This window comes from Mesocricetus auratus, unplaced genomic scaffold, assembly GCF_017639785.1.
Source record: "Mesocricetus auratus isolate SY011 unplaced genomic scaffold, BCM_Maur_2.0 Super-Scaffold_100047, whole genome shotgun sequence".
NCBI classification, from domain to species: Eukaryota; Metazoa; Chordata; class Mammalia; order Rodentia; family Cricetidae; genus Mesocricetus; species Mesocricetus auratus.
Window position 1 is genome coordinate 7,529,764 of NW_024429224.1, and position 7,058 is coordinate 7,536,821.

The window sequence follows — 7,058 nt, forward strand, 5'->3', positions numbered from 1 at the left end:
GAAACCCTGTCTCAAAACCCCCAAAAAAAAGATTAAAAAAAAAAGCCTAAAAAATTGCCAACCTGTTAGACCCCACCCACAAAGATGTCAATGTAGATACAAATCAGGCCTGGCCATATCAGCTAAGATACAAATGAGGCCTTGTCAGCTAATAAAAGATTTATAAGTTAAATTAAAAAAGACTACTCACAAACTTTTTTAAAGATTTATTTATTTATTATACATATAATATTCTGCCTGCATGTATGTCTGCAGGCCCGAAGAGGGCACCAGGTCTAATTATAGATGGTTGTGAGCCACCATGTGGTTTCTGGGAATTGAACTCAGGACCTTTGGAAGAGCAGTCAGTGCTCTTAACCTCTGAGCTATCTCTCCAGCCCCTGAGTACTCACAAACTTTAAGTAATTTTCAAAAATTATTTGGAACATATGTTATAGCCTAAAAAATTAAACCTCAAATTAAAGAATTAAAAAAATAGTTTGCAATCTTCAAATAATTTTTCAAAGGTTATTTAAAAATATTCAATGTTGCCAGGCAGTGGTGGCACACGCCTTTAATCCCAGCACTCGGGAGGCAGAGGCAGGCGGATCTCTGTGAGTTCGGGGCCGGGCTGGACCGATAGCCTCCAAAACAATACAGAGAAACTCTGTCTCGTAAAAACCAAAAAAAAAAAAAAAAAAATTCAATGTTTATGTCCTTTTTTAGGGGCATCTACTGGTAATTTAAGATCCTTAAATAAAATTCTAAAAAGAAATAATAATCCCAATTCACCTAAACATTTAACTAAAAAGGGTAAAGAAGTTCTTCTACTATCAAAAAATATAATCCAACATCAACGATGTTATATTAACAATACAAAACCATAAAAAAGGTATGCCGTCTCCCCAGCCAAATGTCCTAGTCCCCACATGATGCATTAAAGCATGCACTCTTCATTTAACATTTCTTAAACGAGGATGCCACTGAGCAATCTGCTGCAGACAAATTCTGGCATGATGGAACTCGAGCAACTTTTGTTCAGGTCAGATGGAGACATCCATACGCTAGACAGTGGAGAAGACCCAATTTGGGGTAGAGGGCATGTTTGTGTTTTCTTACAGGAGAAGTATAAAGCTTGATGGCTGCCGGAACATTCGGTAAGATGCATAAAGCAGAGAAAAACCAAACCAAAAACTGTGGGAGCCTGCACAAGCCAGACCAAAAACTGTGGTAGCCTGCACAAGCCAGTTTGAGTGAAACACGCTGAACCAGTGTTCCTGACCCTTGATGCCATTGAATCTACAGTCCGTGAAAGAAAGGCAATGGGTTCCAGAGTTCCAGTTTCTCAACAGGCCAACTACATCAACTTCCCAGAACCGTGAATCTTCATCCTGGAGCCGACAACTAACAGCTCACCCTTTGCCAAAACTTGAGACACAGAACTCACTTAGGAGTTTTTCCCATTGCGGAAAAAGGACCCATTTAAAACAATTGGACACTAGTATAGACCGTGGTGAGTGGCAAAAGCACCTTCTCAGTATTTAAACAGGACAAGGACAAAAAGTTTTACAGTTAACACTCAAGGACTGTGATATTTCAAACCGGATTTCGGAATTTTACAACCAACAGGACATTGGACTTTAGACAAAGAAAAGGAAAAAGTTTACAAAACAGGACTCTAGATAGGGAGAAAGAAAAAGGTTCACAGAACATTAGACTATAAAACACGGGGAAAAAAGTTTACAATTAGAGTTGTTCACACTTCACCCATCGTGGGAACATTTTTTTTTTGGCCTTTGATTGAATCGTAATTCACCGGAGTGTATGTTCACGGTTACTACTCATACTGGAATTGTCAATTTTTGTAACCTTTACTGACTATGCTATACAAGTGTTTATGGGGACTAGAGGTCAGAGCTCATTCTAACAGCAGTGTGATATGTAGCTTATGAGTCTTTGGGTAAAAGATGTTTAGGAAGACAGTTTCAGACTTTAACGTAACAAGAGACAACTCAAGACATTCCCACACCAGTTTGAAAAGGCCATCTTAACTCGGCTCTCCCCTCCTTTTTGCAGATCTTTTGCAGCCGTGACAACATAGAGGTTGCTTGACTCGTCAAGCTTCCCAGTGAGTTCCCGTTGAATAACTGGCTTAGGGGCTTGTGGCATCAAACCATGCCCCATCACCCCTAATGTTCCAAGTTACAGATGTTGGTTTAGCCAGAGATGGGAAATGTCTTTCTTGCCTCCAGGGAGCCTAAGACAAAACACACATGACGGAATGCGTGATTCGATGACGGGTAACCTCTGGTAGGTTAAAAAAAAAAGCTGCCTAAAACAGGCACAGTCATCTATTCTGTTACAGAAACACAGGTATTATTTTATTAATTTAAGAGGGAGGAATTGTTGGGGGCCCGAATATGGTATTTTGGGTATAGGCCTCAGCTCAATTCCAGGAGCTCAAATCTCCTATTATCTTTTATTTATTTTTATTTTTTATTTTTTATTTTTTTTATTTTTGGTTTTTTTTTCGAGACAGGGTTTCTCTGTATTGTTTTGGAGGCTCTCTCCTGGAACTCACTTTGTAGACCAGGATGGCCTCGAACTCACAGAGATCCGCCTGCCTCTGCCTCCCTAGTGCTGGGATTAAAGGTGTGCACCACCAACACCCGGCTTCCTATTATCTTTTAGATGTCAGCTGGTTACCTCCGGATGGCATGGCCACAGTGGAAAATGGGTTCCAGTTTGTGTAACAATAGATCTAGGCCTTAAACCCATCCTGAGGGCTAGTGGGACATGTCTGGGGACTAGTGGGATGTGTCTGAGGACTGGTGAAATGTGTCATTGCAAAATGTCTGAGGGCTTGTGTATGTGCATTCTAGGACCATGTCTAGGGCTAAAGAGTTTCCTAGCCAGCTCTATACACATAATAATAGATGTCTTCTGCCAGTACCCCTACTTTTAGAAAGCCATTTAAGAGGGTGCTTGAATAAACCAGCATCTCCAGTATGGACTGAGAGCCCTGCTGAAATGACAAGATGTCCCTGTCTTGTCCTTAACACCGCTGGGTAGCTAAGACTTCCCTGATCCACACTCCCCGACTCAGGGTCTGGCCCGGGGCTGTTCGGCTGGTTCCAAACACAGCCCTAAAGACATCAGTCCAAAATAGATGACTCTTACAGTCTAGGACTGATACAGGCCAGACCCAGGCAGGGGACCTCCTCTGCTCTGCACAGGTCTTCCTGTTGGTGCATAAGAAAGACAGGCACAAGGACTCTTAGTAGGATGTGGGGCTCACTGGTTACCCCAGACTGGTTACCCAGGCTGACCAGAGAGCCTCAGGGATCCAGCTCTCTCTGCCTCCTTCCTTTTTGCTAACAACGACCTCAACAGCTGGGATTTTTGAGTGGATTGTGAGAACTAAGTCCTCCGGCTTGCTCTACACAGTACTTTCCACGTGAGCTGTCTCCCCAAACTCCCTTCCTTTTCTCTCTGTTACCGCACTCTTTAATACAATCACCATGTTTGTAAGTGTACACAAAGGTGTGGGACCGAATCCACAAGGAACCACCCCCAGCAGTAACTTCCCCCCTCCTCCCGCTCAGTGGTCCTCAGCCTTTCTAACCCTGGGACCCTTTAGTACAGGTTCTCATGTTGTGCTGACCCCAACCATAAAATTATTTTCTCTACCTCATAACTGTAATTTTGCTACTGTTCTGAATCATAATGTAAATATCTGTGGTCCCCTATGAAGGGACCGTTCAACTCCCAAAGGGCTCTCTTGACCCACAGGTTGAGAACCTCTGCCCTAAAGGTTGGTATGAGGGGGAGTTTAACTTTATAAACTTCTAAGCCCTGCTAGGGACTCTGAAAATGTAAGGATGCTTAAGCCCAGACCCAGACCAAAGCACAGCCAGGGAACCCAACTCAAGCCCATCAGATTTCTGGACTCATTCCAGGAGGGCTGTCTTCCTTTCCTGGGTCCCACGAACAACAACATCCCCCCTTGGGGTACTAATAGTGTGATTAAGAGTTAGCACATGGGCTGGAGAGATGGCTCAGCGGTTAAGAGCACTGACTGCTCTTCCAGAGGTCCTGAGTTCAATTCCCAGCAACCATATGGTAATGAGATCTGGTGCCCCCTTCTGGTCTGCAGACACACATGCAGACAGAATGCTGTATACATAATAAATAAAAATCTTTAAAATAAAAAAGAGTTAGCACACACCTTAAATGCTAGCGCTGGGGAGACAGAGGCAGGGGGATCTGAATTTGAGGCCAGCCTGGTCTACAGAGCTAGTTCTAGGACAGCAAGGGCTACACTGGGAAACCCTGTCCCAGAAGGAGGAAAGGAGGAGGAACGAGGGTGGCAGGGGGATGAGAAGTCACAAGTCCTGTTGGGATGCCGTCTCTGCGTCAAGCCCTCTCCAAGCAACTCCTCACCGAGTCGCTAAAGAACCTGCTACAGGGGAGCGACTAGGAGCCCACTTTCCAGAAGGTGGGAACGTGGGGGTGACAAGCCCCAGCTTGGGGAATGTGGAGGTGACCAACAGGTGACAGTCATCCAGTCCTGTCTATTTAATACCCACTGGGCTGCTGGACACACAGGCCCCAAGCCTGGGAAAACTGAATGGGCCAAGTCACAACAGAGGCTCGTGAACTGGGGCCTTGTCCAGTCCTGCCTCGTCTCTGGAGAAGCTCAGTCAGTTTTAGTTCTTTCTCCCCAGGGAAGGCACATGTGTGACAGCCAGATACCTGCACTTCCGACACTTTACCAGATGGTTCCCCCGACCACCGCTGTTGGATTGGAATCCCTGTGTACCTAGCTAGCTACCACCCTACCACTAAGCTACACCTTAATCCTCCTTTAGCAAACTTCTTTGTGTTTTTAGGATGTTTTTGGAGTCTTTTCTTCACCTACCACCTCAGATCCGCGCTCAGCTCGGCTAGAAGCTAGGCCTGGGGACTCCAACCTTCAACCTCTAAGCGAGGGGCTGGAGACTGAGGCAGAGCTCTGATCCCGGTGCTGGGTACCCAGGTCTCCATAGGCAGGGACCGGACAGAGGTACCCAATTGTCCCCAGTAAGCATGGGGTTCCTTCCCTCCCCAGAATAGACACTGCAGAGAAACTCACACCCCAGCCAGAGATCCTTGAAGAAAGAGCTCTAAGACACGGGAGGGGGCAGGTTGTGGGACCCACCTTGCTTCCTTTCTGGGCTTACATGGAAGTTCGTGGGTCCCCAGTGAGTTTGCTGAGATAAAGGAACCAGAGGAGACACAGGAACACATGAGCTCAGAGTGCGTAGGCCTGAGTGACCCCCACAAAACCTCGAGGGTTTACGAGGTCCCTGTTCCTACTCACCTTCCAGCAGGTACCAGGCCCACAGCAGCCAAGGAGGGAGCTCCTCGATCCCATCACAGTAAGCCGTCAGTAGACCCTGTGCCAGCCAGACCCGTCAGAGGATCTCTTCCTGTGCCTGGAGGAATTAGCTGACAGTTTCCCAAGAAACACACTCATTTGGGCCAGCCCAGCAGTAAACACCTCACCCAGAGGCAGGGTCAGGACAAAAACACTTCTGTGTGCTGGACCCAAGGGTTGGGCCAGCATTTCCTGGTGGCTAGAAACAAGAAGACTGACTCTCGGGAAGGAATACAACCTAAATCCCATCGGGAGGGGAGCCGGGGGTGTCTCTTGGTTCTGAACACCCAGGGAGAGGGCATGGGTTGGATGACTTCAAATGGGGTGGAAAGCCAGATACCCGCTGTGGATGAGAACCCGGAAGAAGCCTCAGCATAAGGAGATGGCCCAGAGGCCAGGAATCGCTGTATCTTGGGCTAGCTTTAGCTTCAAACAGCCATTCCTTGCCTGTCTTTGTCAGAACATTCTCTAACTAATAGATAAAAACCTTACACTCGGGAGGCAGAGGCAGGCGGATCTCTGTGAGTTCGAGGCCGGGCTGGACCAACAGCCTCCAAAGCAATGCAGAGAAACCCTGTCTCATAAAAAAAAAAAAAAAAAAAAAAAAAAACCTTGGAAAGCTATTAACTTAGCAGAACACTATCTACTCAAAAGCCAAGAAGGCCATCATAACATCGCAGGCCTAAAGGAGCGCGTCCATCTTGCCGTGACTGCCTCTCCGATACATGAAACCAATGTTGATTTATGACTTTCTTCATACTGTGAAATTATAAAACTTATGAAACTAGGCCGGGTGTTGGTGGCACATGCCTTTAGTCCCAACACTCGGGAGGCAGAGGCAGGCAGATCTCTGTGAGTTAGAGGCCAGCCTGGTCTACAGAGCGAGTTCCAGGACAGCCTCCAAAACGACACAGAGAAACCATGTCTTGAAAAACAAAAACAAAAACAAAAACAAAAAAAAAAGACAAACAACAACAACAACAACAACAAAAACTTATGAAAGTATTGCCACATTGGAACATGGAATTTGGGGTAACTTAATCTGTGTCCTGGGCTACAGATCCTCAAAATGGCTCCAGAACTGACTATTCCCATTAAGACAGGAACTGTGATTTTTGCATCGACACTACCTATACCAGGGTGAGGCAGGACCACCCAGAGGGAAGGCCATCCCATTTAAACGGTGGCTTTCACACACACCAAGTGCCAAGTGTGCTCTAAGACCCAGGGGCAGCCCAGCATCTCTGAGCTCATGCAACCTTGTGAGGTAGGAACTACTTGATCACCTTTATAGATGGTGAAACTGAACCCAAAAAGGCTCTAACTAACCAGAGCCACAGATCAGAGAATGGAGCTGTGGAGCCAGGCTCTCCATTTCACCCCCCTTACCCCTGCCTATTCCTACCCACAGCCCCTCAGCCCCGCCAGGCCTGCGGAAGTGGTTTGGCGTCCAGCCTGCAAGCCTGGCTCGGAGCTCTCTCCCTTTCCTCTCCTCCCACTTAAGAGGCTTCCGGGCCACTTGGCACAGGACACGCAGGGGACAAGGGCCGTGCTGTGGGCCAGGCACCAGGTCTCCAGCCACGCCTGAGAAAATGAGTAGGAGGGAGAGAGGGCTAGGCCACCAGAGTCCTCAGCATGACGGGCTCTGTCACTTTTGGGA

The 7,058-nt window shown here is 46.9% G+C and overlaps 1 long non-coding RNA gene across 1 annotated transcript; it reads right to left on the reverse strand.

Annotated features, from left to right (window-relative positions):
• Nucleotides 1-1,493: 1,493 nt before the first annotated feature.
• LOC121136053 lies at nucleotides 1,494-5,991 on the reverse strand. The gene is made up of 2 exons (XR_005873164.1): nucleotides 5,180-5,991; nucleotides 1,494-2,236 (listed from the first exon to the last, which is right to left on the reverse strand). It is a non-coding gene; the product is annotated as an uncharacterized LOC121136053 (long non-coding RNA).
• Nucleotides 5,992-7,058: the final 1,067 nt, after the last annotated feature.